Genomic DNA, 25,845 nt, shown 5'->3' with positions numbered 1-25,845 from the left:
ATCATGACAAGTAATCCATTGACCTTCGAGATGTTTGAGTTAGTAATTTTGTTTTTATATTTCATTTCTTTGATTTCTTTACTTTCATTTCATTTTTATTATCTGTTATCATTAATTATTTAATGTTGTTTCACTTATATTTTTATCTTTAATTAATGAGAAAATTTTCTAGATTTTTGGAGACTGAAGAAAAGTGTGGGGTTATCAATTGTGATACTAAGAGGACTTTGCTGTAGCATGTTAGAAGGAAATTATGCCGCGACAAACTGGGTGAATGAATGTCGAGGTATGAGGTAACATGGGTTGACCGGACAGAAAAGTACATGGGAGAGATTGGCAACAAAGAGAAGCCAACTCAAATTCCTACTGTAAGAGCAGATTCTATGAATTTGGGAACCACTGCCAATGAAGGGGACAATTTTTCTGAGGAGACTAAAAATACGGCGTCATTAAATCGTGAGAATGAGGAAAAAAAATAAAAAGATGAAACTTCCACTACTGCTACCACAAAAGGTAGGGACCTGTTCCACCCACCCCACCAGCTTCCATGATTGCACAAGACCGTGACCATTGATCATTTTATTGATGAGCTCACGAAAACTGATAAGGAGGGGAACGAAATGAACCCCATGAAGAGAAAGGTACAATATAAACTTAGTGCCCGTAAATCCACTCACAGGGCCGAATGAAGTAACTACACTCTAGTCCAAGCTAGGGAAGGTTTTTTCCCTACTTCTTGCATCTTATTTCTTTTTCCATGAGATTTTCTGTACATATCTATATTTTTGTTTTCTGTTACAGATTTGTACATGCATTAAGGACAATGCATCCCTTAGATTTGGGGGTGTATTGTGCATTTAAGATGCATTATATATTTGGTATATATGTGCATTCTAGTTTCGTTAAATTTGTTTTTCCACTGCCATGTAACTACTGAGTACTATTTTGCCTATGCGGAGTACAATCTTTACTTATGATGTTCGATAAGGAGGTTATTTCTTCAATAAATCTAGAACATGTGACTGGGGATTATGTGAATTTAGCTTAGGTTAGGTTGCTTGTAGATTGCCTCCTAAAAATGAGATGCCCTAACCTTAGTTATTTTAGGACTATAACAAGTATCTTTTAATGAAATTAGAGACTTTTGAAGCCAAACTCAGTCACATTGCCATAACATTACTTAAATAAAGGGCAATAGACACTCCACTGCTTAGAATTGCCGAGTAAGTCAGCACCACTTTGTTTGCTCCATCTTGATGTTGACTAGAAAAGTGAGTCCAAGTAAAAGTGTGTAATAAAGAAAAGGAAATTAGGGACACTTCACTGTAGTAACATGCTGAATAGTTAAGGAGGTAGTTTTTTTTTCATCTATCTTCTAAGTTAAAAGCCTTAGCTTCAAGATTGATTTTTATTTAAATTGTGACAAGATTGAGTACTCGGTAATTCAGTGTATGCTCCATTGTGATTATCAAGTCAAAGAATTTTGTCACATGTTAAATCTCCTAATATGCTTAAAAATAAATAAAATAAATCAAAAAAATAAAGAAAGAAGGAAATAAAGAAAGAAAGAAAAAGGAAAAAGAAAACATAAATACAAATAAATATTTTTGAAGGCTTAGAACAAAGGGGCTACAAAGTAACTTGAGTTTAGGTAGCAAATGAACTGAGTAAATTGGGAGATGCTTTCTATAGCCAGAAAGCATACATGAGTAATTAGGAAACTTTTTTTAGGGAGCAATTTTCTGCACTACCTTTGTTGATCAAACCATTGAAACTCGAATAAGTTCTGAGAGATAGAAGATTGTTGAGAACTGAAGTATATATTGTTCTCTGAATGGACTGGCAGTACAAGGTGGTTATGTGCGTAGGAAAAAGCCATTGCATTTATGCATTCATGTATATTTTTCTGGAGGGCAGGCAATAACTCAGGTTTGGGGGTATGGTAACTCTTGAAAAGAGTATACTTCATGGTTTTAGATCTAGTTAATTGCTTGTACTTAGGTACATTTAGTTGCATTTTAGGGCATTTCATTAGTATTTTTCTTGTTTTATCATTACATTAGGAGCTTGGACTATACTTAAACGTTAGTTATTTTTAATTTCTTGTGGAAGGGTTGTGTGTTGTGGTGGATTAGTAGGTGCAGGTTGAGGAACAAGAAGTGAAGGATTTTCGGGGCAATGGGTTGGACAGTTTTCTAACACAACTGTCGTGGCAATGTAGAGCAATGGAAATGGGCAAGTGTACACAATCGCAACAAGTAATAAAGTGACAAGTAAATGTCTAGTTATCATACCCGCAGGGACTATGAAAAGAATTATTTATGAATGCAATTAAAAACACTTTGGTGAAGAAAAATATTTTGATTTGAAGAGGTGATTAAAAACTAAGATTTTTAACTAAGTAAAATAAATAAAGAGAAAATAAAAGTTTCAGTGCACGATTTCAAAAGATGATCTTAATTAAGATGACATAATTGTGTTAGATTAATTACATTTCTTAACATAGAATTACTAAACTCATGTTCATGTTGTTATGAATAAATTGACGGCAACTTAGTAATTTGCTAACTTATGAACATACTCACCTACCAAAATCCATTTATCTCTTGACTATATCTCTATGTATATTCAACTAATTAAACAAATTTTAATAAGCAATTGCGTTACGCACATGCATACTTATGAAATTAAAAATAATCTCTTATACATATCTCTTTGCCAATTCAAACAATTAATTCAATCTCATATGCACATAAAAGATTACGTGAGGAAATAATGTATTCCTACCTTGAAACAATTTAATCACAATAATCTTGCAAGTTATGCAAGGTTAATGTGTCGTTAGATATCGTTGCTAATTTAACCCTCAGCTACCTTAGATGATTAAGCAAGCACTGATTAAGTATCGTGTCAATTAATTACAATTTTAATCCGTTTAAATAATTAATTCATTAGTTACCTTACAATTGTAATGCAAGAATAACTTAGACATGGTTTTACTTAATCAAACATCTTACCAAGGCCTATAACAACACAAATACAATTTCAATAAATTAAGTGGAAAAAATGAAATCAACCTAAAATGAATTAAATTTAAGCCATATTAATTAAATTAAACACATGAACACCACAATTATTCATAGAAATTTTCATAAAAACAATAATAAAATTAAAAGGATAAGGAACAAGAATCAAATCCGGTGTTTCTCCGAAGCTTAACTAGTTTGCTCTGCTCCTCATTCTCTGCCTTTTCTCGTTGAACCAAGACTTCCACAAACACTTGAATGCTGCTCCAAATGGTGGTTTAAGGACTCTTTTTCAAGAGGTGAAATCGGCAAGGGAATGAGGAAGAAAATGAAGAACAACGGAAGGGGATTGAAGAGAGAAAGTGAGAGAGAAGTGAAAGGATGAGAGGTTTTTAGATGTGTTTGAAATGAGCAGCCAAGGGGGGTATTTATAGGTTGAGATGGCTGCTAAAAGTAGCAAAAATCAGCAGCCATAGACTCCCTCATGGCTAGCCACACATGTGGCAAGTTTGAAGGTTTCAAACTTGCTATTTTAAGGTAGGGGCAAATCTAGGAAGGCATGATAAGTGGAGGGGTTTGAATGCAAATTCAAGGAGTCTTCAAGGGATGTATGCAAGCCAATTAATCAGCCAAACAAGCTGATTCCATGTGGGAAGGTTTTGGGCAGCCCAGTGCTCGGTTGGATCGATTTTCTCGGTTCACCTCAATTGGGCCTACTTTCATAATTAATTAATAATAATTATTTAACCCAAAATAAATTGGATTAAAATTAAAATTAATTATATTATTAATTAATATTCTTAATTTGAATCGTCTTCGGCTGAAAAATTAATTCTCCTCGATGCTTCCAAAATTGCTTTTCTGTTTTGCGCTTCTAGAAGTATCTGCCAAGCCAATTTTCACCATTTGTGCAAATTTGTTGAAAATGAAAAAATTTAATCAAAATTCATTATGTCAATTTCATTATTTTATAATTATTATATATTTTTCAACAAGAATTACTCCGAATTTGCATGATTCTGAGTTAAAAAGGGCATGAAAAAAGTGTGTATATTTTTGTGTTTCCACAATGCTGGAAAGATATCCAGTCAGCATTCAAAGCGTACTGGTTTTAGGCCCAGTTGAACTTGTACCAGATATATCTAGATAAAAAAGAGGGAAGAAAATCATGGGTTGTTGGATTTATCCTAGGGAAAAGGATTATAAATCAAAAGGAGAAAACCCTAAATGGGGTAGAGAGAATAAAAAAGAGAAAAAATAGAGGGTAGAAGCTAGAAACACAAAAATATACACACTTTTTCATGCCCTTTTTTATCAAATTCATGCAAGTTCGGTAAAATTCTTGTCGAAGAATATATAATTATTATAAAATAATTATTTTTTTACTTAAATTATTAACATACTGAATTTTAATTAATTTTGTTTAATTTTTATTATTTTCGACAGATTTGCACAAAGGGCGAAAAATGGCTCGGCAGACACTGCTACAAGCGCAAAATCGAGAAACAGTTTTGAAGCAGTAAGAAAAATTAATTTTTCAGCCTAAGATGGTCCAAATTATGTATATTAATTCATAATATAATTAATTTTAATTTATAACTAATTTAATTTTGGTTAAATAAATCATTATTAATTAATTATGAAAAGTGGCCCAACTGAGCTAAATCGAGAAAACCGAACCGACCGAGTACTGGGCAGCCCAAAACCGTCCCACATGCTGACCCAATCAGCTTGCTTGGCTGATTAATTAGCTTTCAAAATGGCCCTTGAAGACTTTTTCAAATTGAAAACAAACCTCCCCACTATTTGTGCCTTTCTAGATTTGCCCTTACCTTAATATAGTAAGTTTGAAAACTTCAAACTTGCCACATGTGTGGCCGGCCAAGGAAGGGCTCTTTGGCTGCTGATTTTGGATATTTTTAACAGCCCTCTCAACCTATAAAAACCCTGCTTGTCTGCTCATTTGAAACACACTTCAACTTTTCTCATCTCTTCTCTTCTCTCTTCATTTCCCATCCATTTTTCTTTATTCTCTTGCCGATTTCACCTCTTGAAAAAGACTCATTCAGCCACCATTTGAAGCAGCATTAAAGTGCTCGTAGCAGCCTCAGTTTGAAAAGAACAAGAGGAGAAGGAAGAGTGGAGCAAACCAGTCAAGCCACAGAGAAACACCATATTTGATTCTTGTTCCCTATCCTTTTAATTTTTGTTGTTGTTATGATGAACATGTCTATGAACATTTGTGATGTTGAAATTTTTAATTTAATTGATATGACTTGAATTTAATTCGTGTTAGGTTGATTGCATTTCGTCTACTTAATTTATTAAAATTGTGTTTGTGTTGTTATAGGCCTCAGTAAGATGTTTGATTAAGTATAACCATGACTAAGTTATTCTTGCATTACGATTGTAAGGTAACTAATGAATTAATTATTTAAACGGATTGAAATTGTAATTAATTGACACGATACTTAATCAGTGCATGTTTAATCATCTAATGTAGTTGAGGGTTAAATTAGCAACGGTATCTAGCGATACATTTACGTTGCATAACTTGCAAGATTATTGTGATTAAACTGTTTCAAGGTAGAATTACATTGTTACCAAACGTAATCTTTTATGTGCTTATGAAATTGAATTAATTGTTTGAATTGACATAGAGATATGTACAAGAGATTATTTTAATTTCATAAGTATGTAAGTGCATTAACACATTTGTTTATTAAAATTTGTTTAATTGGATGAATTGACATAGAGATATAGTTGAAAGATAAATGGATTTTGGTAGGTAAGTATGTTCATAAGTTAGCAAATTACCGAGTTCTCGTGAATTTATTCATAACAACATCTACATGAGTTTAATAATTCTAGGTGAAGAAATGTAATTAATCTAGCACAATTATGTCATCTTGATTAAAATCATCTTTTAAAATCGTGCATTGAAACTTTTATTTTATTTTTATTTATTTTACTTAGTTAAAAATATGAGTTTTTAATCACCTCCCCAAATCAAAATATTTTTCTTCACAAAAGTGTTTTTAATTACATTGATAAATAATTCTTTTCACAGTCCTTGTGGGTACGATAACTCGACATTTACTTGTCACTTTATTACTTGTTGTGATTCTGTACACTTGCACATTTCCATCATTCCAAGTTTTTGGCGCTGTTGCCGGGGACTATTTTAAAAAGTCATTATTTGTGAATTTGTTAGTTTTGCATTTTGGTTTATTTTTTGTTTCAATTTTAACTTAATTTATTTTTTTGTGATTATTTCAGGTGTTTATGAGTATTGACCGAATTATCAATTTACTCCCTGTAGACCCTAAGATTGAACAAACTTTTCGACAGCGAAGAAGACAAGCAAGTCAGAGAAGGATCGAAGAGATGAATCTCAAAAATTTGAATCAAGGAAACAGAGCAGGCCTTACTGAAAATCCTATTCTTATTGCTGATGATAGGGATGGAGCTTTAAGACAGTATGCTGTACCAGTGTTTCACGATCTTTATCTGAGTATTAGGAGACCCGAAATTGAGGCACAATAATTCGAGCTAAAGCAAGTCATTTTTCAAATGTTTCAAATAGTGGGCCAATTCAGTGGAATGCCTACTGATGATCCTCATCTTCACTTAAGACTATTTATGGAGGTGAGCGACTCTTTCAAGTTAGCCGGAATACTCGAAGATGCATTACGATTGAAGCTGTTCCTATGTTCGCTAAGGGATAGAGCTCGAGCCTGGTTGAACTCAGCACCACCAAATTCAATTTCCACATGGCAAGAGTTAGCAAAAAGATTTATGAAGTATTTCTCGCCTAGCAAGAATGCTAAGTTAAGAAACGAGATCACTGTTTTCCAACAAATGGATGATGTGTCCTTGTATGAGGCATGGGAAAGGTACAAAGAATTATTATGGAAGTGCCCTCATCATGGAATCCCACATTGTATCTAACTTGAGACGTTTTATAATGGTCTCAACGTACACATGAGGATGGTAGTAGATGGTTCTGCTAACGGTGCTCTCCTTTCTAAGTATTATAATGAGGCTTATGAAATCATTTCCAGCAACAATTATCAATAGCCAACCACTTGAGCAGCATTAGGAAGATGAGTCGCTGGAGTACATGAAGTGGATGCTCTTATTTCACTTGCATTTCAGGTATCCTCAATATCCTCAATGCTTAAAATTTGACCACTAATGGGTTATAATAGTTTTGCAATGAATCAAGTTGAAAATGTAGCCTGTGTCTATGTGGGGAAGGACATTTGTTCGAAGAATGTCCATCAATCCCAGAATCTATGAATGTCCATCGAACCAAAATTAAGGAAGGCAAGGACTGCAATCCAATTTCTACAACCCATCATGGTGAAACCACCTGAATTTTTCCTGGAGTAACCAAGGAGCAGGAACCAGTAACACTTACACCCAACCTAGACCAACCCAACCACCCATCCAATAGCTGAACCGTCCAATAGCTTAGAAAATCTATTGAAGGTATACATGGCAAAAAATGACGCCACTCTATGGAATTTGGAGAATCAAGTGGGCCAGCTTGCAACTGAACTCAGAAACTGTCCACAAGGTACTTTACCTAGTGATACAGAGAATCTGAGGAATTCAGGGAAAGAGCATTGTAAAGCATTGGCATTGAGGAGTGGAAAGACATTAGAACCCAACATCGTCGAAGTTGAAAAGGAGCTAGTTGATGCTCAAGACTCAAAGGAAGTTCAATCAAGTGTTGAAATTATGGTTTCACTAGAACCAGTATCTGTAAAATTTGACAAGGTAACTTTAGAACCAGCTAATTCTAATCAACTAAAAACTTCGTTAGATGTAGAATGGCCACAAAAGACAAATCAACCAATTTTAGTAAAGAAGCCTCCACCACTCTACCCTCAAAGACTTTAGAAGCAGAAGCAGGAAATTCAATTCAAGAAGTTCCTAGATGTACTCAAGCAACTTCATATCAACATCCCGTTGGTTGAAGCACTTAAACAAATGCAAAAATACATCTAATTCATGAATGATATCCTGTCAAAAAACTGAAGACTTGGAGAATTTGAGACGGTAGCCCTGACGAAGAAATGCAGTGCATATCTTCAAGACAAACTACCCCCAAAGTTGAAAGATCTTGGATGTTTTACCATACCTTGCAACATTGGAGTAGCATATTGTTGTAAAGCACTATGTGTCTTGGGTGCGAGCATCAACTTGATGCCTATGTCAATATTTAGAAAGTTGGAGATAGGTGAAGTTAGACCTACTACGATTACACTTCAATTAGCAGATCGATCCTTAGCACATCCAGAAGGAAAAATTGAGGACGTATTGGTACGTGTAGATAAATTTATTTTTCCTGCTGACTTTGTGGTTCTAGACTTTAAAGTAGACAAGGAAGTGTTAATCATCCTAGGAAGGCCTTTCCTAGCAACCAGAAGGACCTTTATTGATGTGCAAAAGGGCAAGCTTACTATGCGTGTTCAGGATGACCAGGTAACACTTAATGTTTTAAAGTCTATGCAATTTCCTAACATAGTTGATGATTGCTCTACAATGTCCAATTTAGAGGATTTAATCGTGGAAAAGGAACTCAACTAGTTGAGGACCCATTGGAACAAATTTTGACATCAAACCCTCCAAATGATGAAGAGGAGGAAGAATACTTATCTTTGCTAGAAGCTAATCAGAGGGGATTTAATCCGCAATCCCATTTTGAATCTTTGGGGTTAGAGAATAGGGATTATGCCTAACCAAAAGCGTCAATCGAGGAGCCACCTAAATTAGAACTTAAGGTACTTCCTTCATATTTAAAATATGTTTATTTAGGTAACGCTTCTACTTTGACTGTGATTGTTTCAGCGGAATTAACCATTGAGCAAGTAGAGAAACTCATCCTCATATTGAAACAATTCAAGAAGGCTATCGCATGGACCATAGCCAATATTCGATGTATTAGTCCATCTGTACAAGATTATTCTGAAAGATGGTGAAAAAGGGATGATAGATGGTCAACGAAGACTGAACCCCATCATGAAGAATATGGTGAAAAGGGAAATCCTCAAGTGGTTAGATGCAGGTATAATTTACCTCATCTCAGACAGTTCATGGGTAAGTTCGGTCGAGTGCGTCCCAAAGAAAGGAGGTACTACGGTTGTTGAGAATGAGAATAACGAGTTGATACTAACTAGAACAGTTACAAGATCGAGAATTTGCATCGATTACCGGAAGTTGAACAAGGCGACTAGGAAAGATCATTTTCTTTTGCCGTTCTTGGACTGGATGCTGGATAGACTCGCGGGGTGAGACTATTACTGTTTTCTTGATGGATAATCGGGGTATAATTAGATTATAGTGGCACTGAAAGATCAACACAAGACAACATTCACCACCTGTACGGTACATTTGCATTTAGAGGCATGCCATTTGGTTTATGTAATGCACCTGCTACATTTCAAAGTTGTATGATGTCTATTTTTATTGACATGGTTGAAAAATACTTGGAAGTCATTATTGATGATTTTTTAGTATTTGGAGATACATATGATGATTGCCTAGCCAATCTAGCCAAGGTACTAAGGCAATGCAAAGAAAAAAAACCTCGTACTCAATTGGGAAAAGTGCCATTTTATGGTACAAGAAGGTATTGTTCTAGGGCATCAAATAATGAGACATGGAATCGAGGTAGATAAAGAAAAGGTAGACGTTATTGAGAAATTCCCACCTCCAACATCTGTAAAGGGTGTTAGGAGCTTTTTGGGCCACGCCGGTTTCTATTGAAGATTTATCAAGAACTTTCCCAAAATTGCTAAAACCTTATACAAATTATTGAAGAAGTACACGCCATTTAAGTTTGATGAGGAGTGCTTAAGAGCTTTCAATGATTTGAAGAGTTGATTAGTTACAGCACCCATAATCATCACACTAGACTGGGATTTTCCATTTGAATTGATGTGTGACACAAGTGACTTTGTAATAGGAGCTGTCATAGGCCAACGAAGGAACAAAGGTTTTCATCCCATCTACTATGCAAGTCGGGCTCTAACAGGAGCTGAACTAAATTACATGGTAATAGAGAAAGAGTTACTTGATGCTGTGTTTGCTTTTGACAAGTTTTGATCCTATCTTGTAGGTACCAAAGTGACTACCTATACGGATCATTTGGCAATTAAGTATTTACTTGCCAAGAAAGACGCTAAGCCAACACTGATCCGATGGGTACTTCTACTCTAAGAGTTCGATCTAGAAATTCAAGATTGAAAGGGAGTAGAAAACCAAGTACCAGGCCACTTGTCCAGATTGGAGTCGTAAGAAGGGAATTCTCCACTTATACACATCCAGAAGACATTTCCAGATGAACATAGATTGAAGGTAAATCATGTTCATAATACCCCTTGGTTTGCTGATATTTCTAACTATTTATCTTGTGGTTTAATGCCGATTAATAAGACATATCATCAAAAGAAAAAGTTTTCTTCACGATGTGAAGTGCTATTTCTGGGAAGAGTCATATTTGTTTAAAAAGTGTGCAGATCAGATGATCAGAAGATGCGTTGTAGAAGATGAAATACATAAAATTCTATAACATTGCCACTCAGCTCCAAGTGGGGGACACTTCGGAGGTACATGTACTGCGGCCAAGGTATTGCAAGCTGGAGTCTTTGGGCCAACACTATTCAAGGACGTATATGCTTACGTAAAGAGTTGTGACCGATGCCAAAGGGTTGGAAATGTCACCAACAAAAATGAGATGCCTCAAACAAACATAATTGAGGTAGAATTATTCGATGTTTGGGGTATTGACTCTCTCAGTCCTTTCCCTCCGTCTTTTGGTCACAAGTACATATTGGTAGCAGTAGACTATGTGTCTAAGTGGGTTGAGGCTGAGGCTTATTCGACAAACGATGCTACGGCTGTGATGAATTTTTTGCAGAAGCATGTGTTCACAAGGTCTGGAACCCCAAGAGCCATCATCAGTGATGAAGGGTCCCATTTTGTGAACAAGTGGTTGAAATGGTTACTCGACAAACATGTAGTGAAGCACAAGGTTACCACAGCTTACCATCCGTAGACGAATGGGCAAGCTGAACTGGCAAACAAAGAGATTAAAGGTATACTTGAGAAGGTAGTTTGCCCAAACTGACGAGATTGGTCCAAAAAATTGGATGATGTTTTATGGGCCTACAGGATAGCATACAAAACACCTTTAGGAATTTCACCCTATAGGTTGGTCTTTGGGAAAGCCTATCATCTGCCCTTGGAATTAGAGCATAAAGCTTACTAGGCTCTTAAACAACTCAACTTGGATCTTAAGCTTACTAAAGAGAAACAGATGCTCCCACTCAACAAGTTAGAAGAATTTCGAATGTTCTCACACGAGAATGCCAAATTACTCAAGGAGAGACTTAAGAAATGGCATGACAAGCACATTCGAGTTTGAGAATTTGAAGCAGGTCAGCAAGTCTTGCTATTCAATTCTAGATTAAGGTTCTTTCCAGGTAAGTTAAAATCACGTTGGTCCGATCCATTTACGATTCACTGAGTTTATCCATATGGAGTTGTCGAACTTCGAAGTAAGGGAGGTAATTTTCGAGTTAATGTTCAATGTTTAAAACATTATTGGGGAGATAAAATTGAACGGGAATAAATGGTTTAGGGTATATTTTCGAGATTAGTATGTTTAAATAAATTTTTTCTAGGAGATTGGAATTTAAGCGGGACCGCTCGTGACCCCTCCAATCTTTCCTAGGAATTGATTTTAACATAATTTTCCTAGAAATTATTCCCTAAATGGAAAAATAAATTTTTTGTTTTTCAAATAAAAGGGTCAATTTTGATCCAAGTTTTAATTGCAACTCAATTTCAAATTTTCTTTAAGTCTATGTATTTAATTGAATTATTCTTAAAATTTGGTTGCTCTTCTTGTAAATATTAACAATTAGATGCCTCTTTTTGTAAACATTTTCAAAAGGCATCTAGAATAAATGTTTTTAATTTAATAAATAAGATGATAATCATTAATATATAATTATATCCATTATAATATATATTAATAATTATCAACTTTCCATAGAATTATAATTAGTTTAAATTTGATCATATTTTTAATAAGTATTTATCTTTAATAAATTAATAAAAATAATAATTTAATATGCATTATATTAATTATTAATTGTTGTTAACTTTGTATAGGATTAGAACTTAGAATTTTTTAATTATTAAATTGTTCTAAGAATTCTACTTTAACTCCTACTCCCCTCACTATAAATTTCACTCACTTTTTCATTCTTTTTTTCATTCATCCAAACCCCATCAATACCTAGTGCCGCAAGCTTCCAACATCGCCTAGCTACTCGGCACCCTCACCTATTCGGCCAGCAGCTCCTGCCCACTGTGTTCACCCAGCAGGCTGCTCATTGGTATCGCACCTACCGCACATCTAGCTCTAGTAGCTCGCCAAGCCTGCTCGACGCGCCTGCAAGGATCCGTGTGCCTCGTGTTGCCCCTAGCTCCAGCTCGCGCACGTCCACGCTGCCGCCCACACCACGCTGCTACTTGCTCCCACGATGCTGGCTGCTCACATGCACATTTGCACACCAATATCCTTAGTCGTTAACCCTTCAACCTATCCTAAATTTACCTCTTTTTATTTATAATTATTTTTTTAGGAGTTCTTGATTTTTATAAAAAGAGTGGTAAGACAAAATTTTCTTCTAAAATTTTAATTTTATTTAATTATTTAATTTTTCAATTTATTGAATTATTAATAGTTTATACTAATTAAATTTTTGAGAAAATAATTGTTCCCATCTTATGTTCAGGTTAATCATGCCTAGGAAGAGAACTCGTGTCTTTGCCCAACTTGATGAATCACAAAACAAATTCCATTGTGAAGAAGCCAAAGCGAGATACGAAACTATTTTCAAGAATCAATAGATGCATCCAGAAAAGGCTTTACATTGAAAGAAAACAATTACATTTATTACATGGTGCGCATTCGTCAGGTTGCTGAAGCTTTCAATTGGGAGTTGTTTTGTGAGAAAAGATCTAGTGTGGATGAGGAGTTAGTTCATGAATTTTATGCAAATTTAATCTCAAGCGAGTTGACAGAAGTTTCGATTTGCGAAATCAAGGTACCAATAACCTCAAACGCTATTAATGAATTCTTTGAATTACCTGATTTTGAAAACGACGAATATTCTTCCTTGCTGAGAAATATTGAGTCTAAAAGTCTACAAGAAATTCTTGAGGAATTTACAATTCCAGGTTCTAAGTGGATTGTGTCAAAATAAGGAATTTACACTTGTCGAAGAGAATATTTGACACCACTCGCGAAGATATGGTTCTATTTCATTCGATTTAGCCTTATGCCTATTTCACATGGGACAACAATTTCATTAGAGCAAATGGTCTTATTATACTCGATTTTAATTGGAAAGACCATTGATGTGGAAAAATCATCCTGAGAGAAATGAGGAATTATGCCGCTAGACGTTCTAGCCCAGCTTACTTTCCCTTTATGATAACAATTTTGTGCAGGAAAGCTAAAATTCTTGCAAACATAAAGAAGACAGGTTATAGCCAGGACACAATCACTGATTGGGACCTCTACCGAGTAGCAAGAGACTCTATTCTACAGCAACAAATTGAAGAAAGTGAGGATCCCGAAGAAGAAGAAGATCCCCATAGAGATCGAACTGATGGAATCAGCTGAAATCCTTGATAACGTAGAACCAATGGAACCATAAGCGGACTTGATGTTGCAACTTCAATGTTTAGAACTTAATCGCCTCACCTAGATATTCGAGATGAGCTATCAAAGTTGATGGACATAATGCAACATATGCAGTGGCAACAACATACTTATTGGAATATTCAAAAATAAGGGATGACTCAATGAGAAGCGCTCTTACAAAAAATACAATGACACGTTTATTTTTGTGCCTGAGTTTTCAGATTTCATATTTGAACCATGGAGTCCACTATCGAAGAAGGAGCAAGTGATTCATGCAAAAACAAAGATGATGGAGCAAAAGATAAGTCAAATTCGGAAGGATCTACAAATAAATAAAAAGGGGGGATCTTGACTTTATTTTATTTCTTAGGTTATTTTAGGATTAAGTTTAATTAGGAATTTTTATTTTTGCATAATAAAACAAGAGGTGGAAATCATTAATAAAAATGAACAAGTCGCAAAGTATAAAGTGTGGTAATAGATATATACATGTCTAGGATTGGATTTAGAGAGAGATTGGTACTTAAGTAGTCAAATTGACTCACCTCCGCTTTTCTAGAATCCTACCTGGTGTATAGCATCTATTCACTTTTAACAATGAGGACATTGTTCATCTTAAGTAGGGGGATCAAAAAATTGAAATTATTTTGACTCAAAATAAATTTTTCTTTCAGTTATGATTAGGTTATATTTTGTTCAAAAATTTGAAATTTTGTTAAGTATGCTAAACTTTAGTATGAACAAAGATTGATTATTTCAATAATTGTTATGTTAACTGAAATATGACATAAGTGCATTTTTAATAAAGCATGCAAATCGTACCATAAAAATTTTAGTTCCTTAGGAAAGTTAGGCATGCATGAAAGTTTAAATCTCTAGAATTGACTTAGTAGTTTCTTGAGGCGAAATCCTAGGAAGCATGGAATCTTGAAAATGATTTAGGCAACTTTTGTTTGGATCGTTTGAGCCTTTCAAGCCAACCTTGATGAAATTTTATCCTTTGAAACCCAACTTTGAGACTATATGGCCTAATTTTATTTGAACCCTTGCAATATTTAGCCATCACTTCTCTCTTAATTATCTTTAAATTATCCCAAACACTAGACTTGGTACTATTCATAACATTCTTTGAAAATAAGTTTGGGGGACTTGAAAAGAAGTATCGAATGCTAAAAAAATTGTAGTACATTCAACAAAATACTCGTAAACAAAAAAAGAGCATGTGTACTTGAAATAAAATATATGTACAAAACAACATGTGAAAGCAAAGTAAGTTGGTGTATTGAAGGTAAATATTTCGAAGGTTCGATTGAAGTTAAGTCTAGGGATTTTAGCCTAAATTTATCTTTTATTTACCCCTAGCCTAGCCACGTTACAACCTTGTTGAAGACCAATTGATTCAAGTTTCTATGCTACCTACATTAGTGGAGAGAAATTACTATGTTCAATATACGAAGGCATAAGTTAAACTTAATGATTGTAGCTTAATCTTGAATAAGGGAATAAAATCATATTGGTAGGAATTAACATGTCTTTATTCGGAAGCATTTAGTCTAATTTTTTCTATCATAAGAATGACTGAGATTAATTTGAATGATATGCATACATAAGTAGCATAAATATCAAATTTGTTGTTCTTGAGCATAAGTATACCAAATTCATGGCTATTGGGAAGAAAGTTGTTCTGAAGGAAAAGGTGTTTCCAAGAAATTCTTTTCAAATTTGTGCATTACTCAGGATGAGCAATGAATTAAGTTTGGGGGTGTGGAAACACGAAAATATACACACTTTTTCATGCCCTTTTTTACTCAAATTTATGCAAGTTTGGTAAAATTCTTATCGAAAAATATATAATTATTATAAAATAATTATTTTGTACTTAAATTATTAACATAATTAATTTTAACTAATTTTATATTTATTTTTTTATTTTTTTTATTTACGACAAATTTGCACAAAGGGTGAAAATTAGCTCGGTAGACGCTGCTAGAAGTGCAAAACGGGAAACAATTTTGAAGTATTAAGGCGAATTAATTTTTCAGCCTAAGACGGTACAAATTATGTGTATTAATTCATAATATATTTAAATTTAATTTATGTCCAATTTAATTTGGGTTAAATAAATTATTATTAATTAATTATGAAAAGTGGCCCAGTTGAGCTGAACCGAGAAAATCGAACCAACTGAGTACTGGGTAGCCCGAAACCGTCCCACATGCTAAACCAATCAGCTTGCTTGGATGATTAATTATCATTCGAAATGGCCATTGAAGACTTTTTCTAATTGAAAAGAAACCCCTCTATTATTTGTGCCTTTCTAGATTTGGCCTTACCTTAATATAGCAAGTTTGAAAACTTCAAACGTGCCACATGTGTGACTGGCCAAGGGAGGGCTCTTTGGCTGCTGATTTTGGCTATTTTTATCAGCCTTCTCAACTATAAAAACCCCCTTTTTATAACACCCCAAACCCGGCTTAGACGTTACGGCTGAATCTGGCATGTCACATCGAAATGCTTTTTGGAATTAGGACTTGTCGTTAAGAATCCAAACTTAAGTTAAAACCCTTTTAGTCTTTATTGCTTGAGAAAATTTGGCAAATTAAGCTGTTACTAATTGAAGTCAAGTTGTCAAAACAATTTCCATATTTATCACCGTTGATTCCTTAAACTAAATAAATCGCGGAAGCTTTTAAAAACTTTGAAGTTTAAAGTGTGTGTTTTCTTTGAAAATAATTATTATTTTGAAAACTCATCTTTTCCTAGTCTAGCAGTTTAGGGTAAGAAATCAAAGCCCAAAAAAAAGTTAAAACCACAAATGGCCTTATTACATAAATTAAAACCCAAACGAAATCTAAATAACTAAAGTCAAAAGTAGAACATCAGCAATCGTGTGCCACCTCTAAGTCCCTCGCAGCACCAAATTGTCCAAGGCTGGGGATTACTTGTGCAGTTAAAAGAAAGGGTGAGTTTACGAAAACTCAGTGTGTAATCTCTTATCAGTTAGACAGTAAATAGCATGAAATAACAGTTTGGGCCTTAGCCCTATACAGTATCAGTGCAGTCTAGGCCTTAGCCCCATACAGTAACAAACAGTACCAGAATAGTGTAATGCAATTATGCATCCCACCCAAATCCAGCCAGCACATCACCCATACCAACCAACACACCATGTGGGGGTATAAATCGACCCACCCAACCAGCACACCGATATTGTAGCAAAGCTGCCAGAAACAGTAAATGTGGCAAAGCCACCAGTATCAGTAATTGTGGCATAACCACCAGTAATAGTGAATGTGACATAGTCACCAGTACAGTACTTCCTCCATATCAAAATTCCAACCCCATGCAGTATGTCATGTCATAAATATTACGTGTATGCAATGTCATACTCAGTATAATCATATATGTAAATCATAAGCACATTAGTCATACAGAGCATAAGGGCATAATCGTCATTTTACCATACAGGGGTATTACGGTCATTTTACCCTACAGGGGTTTTACGATAATTTCACAAATCGGGGGTCTTAATGACCCAACCGAGGGTCTATTATCGCCTCGAGCAATCTAAATAACCTAAACAGACATAACGGTGCAATTGGGCCTAAGGCCCAATACTCGGCCCAAGTGGGCTGACACGCTCGTGTGGCCTATCTAGCCTAAATTTAGATACGGCTATGTGTACACCATAGCTCGATTTATTAATAGTCACTTATCACAGATTTTATTCATGTGGGACCAATGAGCCCATTGGGCCCACACGACCCATTTCGACCCATCGAGGCCCAAAATAACCTAAGTCATGTGCGCGACATGACAAGTCCATCTACTTCCCTCTTCACAGCAAAATTTACCCACGCGGGCCCACAGGCCCATTGGGCCCAGTTCGGCCTCTACAGTCCTACGCCTAAGATTTGTAGGCTCGAAACACCACACGTGCGATCGCACGCTCGTGTTGTAAGAGTATGCCCAAAGATCAATCATGAGATGGTTGTAATAACATACTTGATTTACCATGTTTATTAATATAAGGCATTGTCATTATTATTTCAATTTCTTTTCTGTGTGTATAAATAAACTGTTTTATAATAATGTCCCGAGAATAATATGATTATTCTTAAAAAGTCCTTAGTCAAGTATTATTGTTGACTAGGACAACAATAATGCATTAAGACTAACATGTAGTTGATTGATGATAAAGAGTTGTCATTGATATGGAGTGTCAGAATCAATGCATGAATATGTGTGTTAGAGAACAACATATTAGACTGACCCGCTATGAGTATATTTCTTGGGTTATTATGTAATTGTCACAACATTACTCATAGTGATTAATATGTATATGATCCTCAGACTAGAGATATCATTATCCCAGCATCGTGAGCTGTATATTTTGATACAGTTAAACGTACACCGTAATTGGTTGTTTTATAAAGGCTGATGTTGGATATGCCACAGTCTATGTAGAGGGATATGGTTGATTAATATAAGATAAGTCCCTTCTACATAATGGGAGCAATATCTTAGGCCACTTGATTGAGTGAGACTAGAAATGCATGGCCACGCTCAAATAAGTTGATATGAGATGTCATACTTATTTGTGTATCATAGTCTACTCAAGGTATCAAGAAACATAGGATGGACTATGCAAGTGTGACTATTCCATGACTTGTGTCCATTCCAGAGATAAAGGACTTAAGGATTAATGCATGAAAGGTTAATCACAAAAGGTTATGTCGAATAATGACTTCTTGTAACTTAGGCAGCAATGATGCATTGCTAGATGCCACTCATTGTTTGTAACATTAGAATCGTTCTAGTATTGCTGCTAACGTTACAAGAACCTACAGGGTCACACCCTATGGTTGAAATGAACGGAATTAAACATAGTTGGTATTGTGTTTGGTTGTCACATGAATTAAATTAATAATAGAATTAATTTAATTGGGCAATCAAATATTGAACATATTATATGTACAAGGATGTTGTACACATAAGGAGAACATAATTCTATTAATATATAAATTTGGTTCGTATATAAATTTAAATAAATATAGTTTACCGAAATCTTTATTATAATTAATGTAATTATAATTTTTGGTTAAAACGTTACTATATTTATTTATTTTAATTATGATTATTATGTTTGGATTAAAATTTAATAAATTAAGAATTCGTTATATACATACCAATTATAAGGGGAGTTATATATAGAAAGGGAGAAAAACCCTAAAAAGTGAATATATATACAAACCCGAAGCTTTGCTATTAGGTCTAGCAGCCGCAAGCAAAATATCTCTGAAAATAGTTTTGGGGATTTCTTCCGTTCATTGTCAACTGAGTAGATTACGTAGAGGTCTGGATTATAAAGATTACGGCTTGGATTTGAAAGCAAAACAGTATTCTCATTGCCGAGGCTTCACTGACTACTTAGATTGAAGTTTTGGTAATTTCGAAACCTTTTCACCCCAATTCGTTCCTCGCACATGGATCCATGGTTTGGATCGTCAGAATATTTTTTTTCGCTGTGCCATGGGGGTACCGGCATTCCAACACGTGTGGCATCAAACACTGAATTTCAACTTTTTGGCTTTTTGGCTTTTTCCAATTCGCAGTTCAACAGGGGTGTGATTACACACCTTTTCGAGCTTTTGATAGTAATGGTATACGATGTATAGTTACACACCTGTTTGTGGAATCACGCAGTAAAAATCTCCAAGTCCCAACCTTGATTAGCGAATGACTTTAATCTCTTAAGACCTCCGATCAGGGTTGATCACATGCGAATGTCGAATATCTATATTAAAACAGATCTTATTAACCCATACAGTGATCAAATATGTGGCCTTAGTCTATAGACGTTAACTTACCAACCATAGGAATATACGGCCTAAAGTAAGAATAAGGTAGCGATCTTCCTTATATGATTAATGAGCGGCAGAGTTTGATAACTTGCACAATCTTGCCCTTTTCCACTCCTCAGGACTTCTTACCCCAACGCACCCCACCTTGCGGGGAGGGAACAAAAAATCACGACCAATAATATTGATAAGCATCTGGCTTTCGAAAAAGATAGAAGAAGACAAATAGAGTGCATACAGAATTGTCAGAGAAACAAGGAAGAAACTTTGCAACCACATACTGATTGTTAAATCTTTAGCAAAACCAAACCACCATACCACAGTGCACCGAACAATCAACCAAACACTGAATAGAGAACAAGAAACCCAAAAAAAATAAGAGAGGAAGGAGGGACGGTTAGCTCAGAAAAGATTGAAAGAAAGAATGAAATGTTAGGGAGAAAGGGGAAACTATATTTGGTTATTTCCTTAAGAAAAGGGAATAGAATCGGAAACAGGGATGATCCAAGAGAGACTATTCGGCCCCTGTTGAGGAAAGGTGAGAGAGATAATATAAAAGACACAACAATACCAGCAGAGAGGGGAATATGGAAGATAAGAAGAGTCAAGAAGAGGCTTGGCACATAACACTTTCGGCAAAAGAAGATAGTAAAGCAAAAGGAACCCGAATGGTAAAGACACATTCGACTAACACCAAAACGTAATAGAGAATGATCCCCAAAATGCAATATTCGGCCAAGTCAAAACAAACGAAATGAATGCAAAAGAAACAACTATCGAAACCCCCAAAGTCCCTGACCAATTCGGCACTAAGTCAATGACCGAATCGGCATCCATAGACTCCCAAATTCGGCCAACTCCTTCCCCAGTCAAACTCCACGATTTTCTCTACATAATCCTTCCCTTATCTCTTCATGATCCACTCCCAAGATTACTCCTCAATTCTCTCCTCAACAACCTCCTCCATTAGAATTCCACTACAACTCAACCACTGGCCGAACCCAATTACAAAATAAGTACCTCATTTTTGTTGTGCTACACTCGAACCTCAGACCTTAAGGTTCCCTTACATGCCACCTTGCCACCACTCCACAGACTCCTTTTATATCATATTTTGTCCTCAATAAACTATAAGACATATGTGCTAGCATCCAGATTCACTTAAGATAAAAACTAAAATAAATTGCAAGAGCCAAGACTTGAACCTAGGCTCCCTTGCAACCTTAATGACGCCACAACCACTAGACCACACGCTTCCTTGTGTCATTTGTTTAACATAATAATTTAAAAGGCCTTCATCCATGCATCTAGGGTTTTATTCACTTAAAACCAAAAATTTTGCTACAGCCCAAGTTTGAACCCAGAACTTCTTATACATCCCCAAACACACCCAATTCACTTAACCACCACACCAAACACGCAATTTGTGTCATTCACTTACACAACTAAATTCCAATTCCTCTGATACACGAAGCCCATGTAACACCCCGAATTTGGGCCTAGAAGTATTGGGCCTTGAGTGGGGGTCCATAAGGAGGTTGTATATAGGTATTTAATTGTGCAATGAAATGACACAATTAAATGTCCGCTTTGGTGGTTAATGGCCCTGAGAAGTGTTAGAGAAATCTTGGGTTCAAACTTGGGCTTTAGCAAAAATTTTGGTATTAAGTGAAAAAAAAACCTGGATGCTTGGATGAGGGTTTTTAAATTATTGTGTTAAATAAATGACACAAGGAAGCTTGTAGTCTAGTGGTTGTGGCATCATTAAGGTTGTATGGGAGCCTGGGTTCAAGCCTTGGCTCTTGCAATTTATTTTGGGTTTTTAAAGGGAACCTGGACTTTGGCCTTTAGACCTTATAATTAATTAGGGATAAAATATGACACAAAAAGCCTTGTGGCTTAGTGGCAAGTAGCGTGTGGAGCATTTAAGGGAAGGCATAGGTTCGAATCCCATGGCAAGCAAAGAGCATTTATTTTGCTAACAGGGGGCGGAAAGAGTTGGTGTTGAATTTAAACTCTAATGTTGGAGGGATCCCACATCGGGAAGCTAACATAAGAGTGGATGTGAAGCTGGCTTTAAATAGAGAGAACCATGAGGAGAGTAAATGTACCTTTCTTGGCTGATCCCTTTCGCTGTATGGCGTGCTCGTTTGGGTTGGGCGTCGGCTAAGAGTGCTCGGAGCGTGGATTAACTCCAGTCTCCTATCAGGTGTGTATTTATCACTACTCTTGTTGTTGGATGGCTACTTCGGGCCGCGATGAGCCGAAAGGGGCCATGTGGGCCCAATGGGCCTACGGGCCCAATTGGATAAGTTGTTTGATTGTGTAGTAAATATTAGACTAGGTTAGGTGAATCGAATATCTGTGGCTAGGTTTGGGCTAAAAGGGCCACACGAGCGTGTGGGCCCATTTGGGTCGAGAATAGGCTTTAGGCCCATTCGTATTGTTATCCCTGTTTAGAATACTTTAGTTTACCAAATTACTAAAATGTCTTCAATTTGTAAAATTACCAAAGTACCCTCGATTTATAGAATTACCGTTTCACCCTCGATTTACAAAATTACCATTTTACCCTCGATTTATAGAATTACCATTTTACCCTCGATTTACAGAATTATTGTTTTACCCTCGATTTACAAAATTACCATTTTACCCTCAGTTTACAAAATTACCATTTTACCCTCTATTATGAAATTACTAAAATACCCCCAGTTGTAAAATTACCAAAGTACCCCCGGTTTATAAAATTACCCAAATACCCTCGATTTGTAAAATTACTGAAATACCTTCGACTTGTAAAATTACCAAAGTACCCTCGATTTACAGAATTACAGTTTTACCCTCGATTTATAGAATTACTATTTTACCTTTGATTTATAGAATTACTATTTTACCCTTGATTTATAGAATTACTGTTTTACCCTCGATTTACAAAATTACTAAAATACCCCTAGTTTGTAAAATTACCAAAATACCCTTGGTTTATGAAATTACCGAAATACCCTCAATTTGTAAAATTACCAAAATACCCCTGATTTACAAAGTTACAAAAATACCCTTGACTTTCTAAAAATTATAGAAATACCATTGGTTTACAAAATTACTGAAATACCCTTGGTTTGTAGATTTACCAAAACACCCTTGTAGGATGAAATGACTAAAATACCCCTATCAGGTAAAAAGACCGTAAAGCCCCTGTAGGGTAAAGTGACCGTAATACCCCTATATGGTAAAATGACGAATATGCCCTTATGTTCCGTATAACTGATGTGCTTAGGATTTACATATATTGATATTGGAATAGTTAAGTTTGAGTGACAGGTGGTGGTTATCGTAGGTGATTGATTATGGAAACGTTTCAACTTCAACCCGTAACAGGTGTGTACTAACCCTCGTAATAGCTTAGATTAATATTTGCTGAAAAGCCAAAAGCTTCATATTTTAGTGATTCGGGAATTAATATTTAGATCTATTTTCTACGCACGTTTAAGTTGGATTCACAACGGATATGGGGTAGGAAGGTATTTGGAACGTTCTTCAACGAGTAGATCTCTTGGTAAGTATTCGAACCTTCTTTCCATTTGTATCTTGTGGTTTAAGAAAAGCTGAAAACCCCTCTGTCGACTAAGGCTAAAAGGGTTTTTGGTGTTATTTGGTTTGTTGGTGCTAGTGAAGATTAAAGGCTACCGATCGAGGAGTGTGTGAAAAGCTTGGATCATCGGAGTGACTAAATTTAGTCATCAACTTCGGCAAAGGTATGAACCCAAGGGCCATTGTGGATGGTGGCCGAATGTGTAAGTGATGATAATAGGTAGTTTTCGATTTGGTTTAATATTAACATGGTCTAATCTATTAACGGTTGATTATAGGAGAAATCACATAGGAGATCTCAACGAGGAATATCGCAAACAAGTGTGTAACGAACCCTTTTTCATAGCTTAAAGCGATAAATGCCGAAAAGCCGAAATGCCAAAACTCTGGCATTTCGAGGACTTGTGAGCAAGCGAACGCTCATTATTCAGTTAGATTCGTTGAGATGATGATCGTGAAGGTTGGAAAAGGTAAGAGCGTGATTTTTGGCATTCACAGTAATTTGGGCCTCAAGGGGCTAAAATAGGGCCCAATGGGCATTCGGGCCCATTTGAGTAAAATTGGTAGAATATGGAAACTTGTTAAATTGCGCATAGAGACTGATAAAACCATTATGGAATATAGGCTGAATAGGCCTAGATGACAAAATCGGCTAAGTAGGGGCCATTAGGGGTTTTAGGCCCAATAACTCGATTTCGCTAAAAAATGGGCCAGAATCACTGTTTGCACCCATGAATTGTTAGTAACCGTTAATGAACATGGAAACCCTAATTTTTGGTAAAATTACAAGATTACCCTTATAACATGAAAATGACCGTTTTGCCCCTAGGTAAAAATGACCATTATACCCGTAGGGTTTATGTATGATTTTAATACATGGGATTTTGATAAACATGGTATGTATGATATGCACATGACATGTATGATACGCACATGATATGTATGATATGCACATGATGTAATCATAAATGCATTGGGTTGGGTTTTTATATGAATGGAGGAAGTGAAAAAGGGCTTATGCCCCAGTTATTCAAGGGCTTATGCCCCAGTTATCAAAAGGGCTTATGCCCCAGTTATCAAAAGGGCTTATGCCCCAGTTATCAAAAGGGCTTATGCCCCAGTTATTAAAGGGCTTATGCCCCAGTTATAAAAAGGGCTTTTGCCCCAGTTATTAAAAGAGGCTAGGCCTCCAGTTATATGATAAAGCAGCTAAGCTGCCAGTGGAGAGTTATGGCGGGGTGGGTCGAGTTAATCCCCACATGGTGTGTTGGTTGGTACGGGTGGAGAGTAGCGGATGGTGGGTTGAGTAGTCTCCCCAATTGGGCTTGCATTCTTTCATTGACATTATATGTGATATTGAAATGGGCCTATGGGCCATACCATTTACAGTAAAGGCTTCGGCCCAGTAATATGAAATTTGAAAAGGCTTCAGCCCAGTGTTATGAAATATGAAATATGAAAAGGGCTATGGCCCAGTACATGTTTGAGATTGGTTTGGGCTTAGACCCAACAGGTTGTCATTGTTTTGGGCTCTAAAAGGGGCTTGTTGCACACTGAGTTTCCAAACTCACCCTCTTTCCTTAACCTTGCAGGTGAGCCTTGATGTGGGGACTTGGGGCCGGAGGGGATTCAGAGTAGCCACGGTGATCGTCTTTGGGCTTTTAACTAAGCGTTGGTTTTCATTAAATTTCCTTTATTATTTATTTTTGGTTTGTAATAAGGCCATTTTTAACTTTTCTTTTATTTCTTTTCGGGATTATTTTATTTTCAATAACTTTAAAATTGGTTGATAATTATTCAAACGGGGCTAGACTTAGGACGTGATTTCAAAACAATATTTGATTTCAAAATATCACAACACCACGATTAATCGATTTATCAAAGACGTCCACTTAAACAAACTTAAACTCGATATAACAAAGTGTGGCTATGGTTGTGGGCATGTCTAGGATTGGATCCAATCAAAGAGCTTGGTACATAAGTAGCCTTCATGGCTCACCTCCTCTGTCTCGAATACCTACCTGGTGCCCAGCTTCCATACACTTTGTTAACTCAACAAAATATATGGTTTTTAAAACACTAAAACGGAACATGGGTTTTCAACTCCAATATGGCACGTCAGATTCGGCCATAACGTCTGGGCCGGGTTTGGGGTGTTACAGCCCATTTCTTCTAGGCCCAAATTTGGGGCATTATACCCTTGGCTGCTCATTTGAAACACACCTCAACTTTTCTCATCTCTTCTCTTCTCTCTCAATTTTCTTTCTTCATTTCCCATCCATATGTCTTTATTCTCTTGCCGATTTCCCCTCTTGACAAAGATTCTTTCATCAACCATTTGAAGAAGCATTAAAGTGTTTGTAGCAGCCTCGGTTCGACAAGAGCAAGTGGAAAAGGAAGAGTGGAGCAAACTAGTCAAGCCATAGAGAAACACCAGATTTGATTCTTGTTCATTATCCTTTTAATTTTTGTTGTTGTTATGATGAACATGTCTATGAATATTTGTGACGTTGAAATGTTTAATTTAATTGATATGGCTTGAATTTAATTCGTGTTAGGTTGATTACATTTCATCTACTTAATTTATTAAAATTGTGTTTGTGTTGTTATAAGCCTCGGTAAGATGTTTGATTAA

General features: G+C 35.9%; 1 long non-coding RNA gene and 1 other non-coding gene across 2 annotated transcripts; one reads left to right on the top strand and one right to left on the bottom strand.

Annotated features, from left to right (window-relative positions):
• Window positions 1-6,854: 6,854 nt before the first annotated feature.
• On the bottom strand, window positions 6,855-6,961 carry LOC121228637 (small nucleolar RNA R71). Its single transcript, XR_005926213.1, has one exon. It is a non-coding gene; the product is annotated as a small nucleolar RNA R71 (small nucleolar RNA).
• A 16,165-nt stretch (window positions 6,962-23,126) lies between these two features.
• On the top strand, window positions 23,127-23,692 carry LOC107949247 (uncharacterized). Its single transcript, XR_001697677.2, has 3 exons — window positions 23,127-23,175; window positions 23,295-23,374; window positions 23,489-23,692. It is a non-coding gene; the product is annotated as an uncharacterized lncRNA (long non-coding RNA).
• Window positions 23,693-25,845: the final 2,153 nt, after the last annotated feature.

This window comes from Gossypium hirsutum, chromosome A04, assembly GCF_007990345.1.
Source record: "Gossypium hirsutum isolate 1008001.06 chromosome A04, Gossypium_hirsutum_v2.1, whole genome shotgun sequence".
Taxonomy (NCBI): domain Eukaryota; kingdom Viridiplantae; phylum Streptophyta; class Magnoliopsida; order Malvales; family Malvaceae; genus Gossypium; species Gossypium hirsutum.
This window is presented reverse-complemented; position numbering and strand designations above follow the sequence as displayed.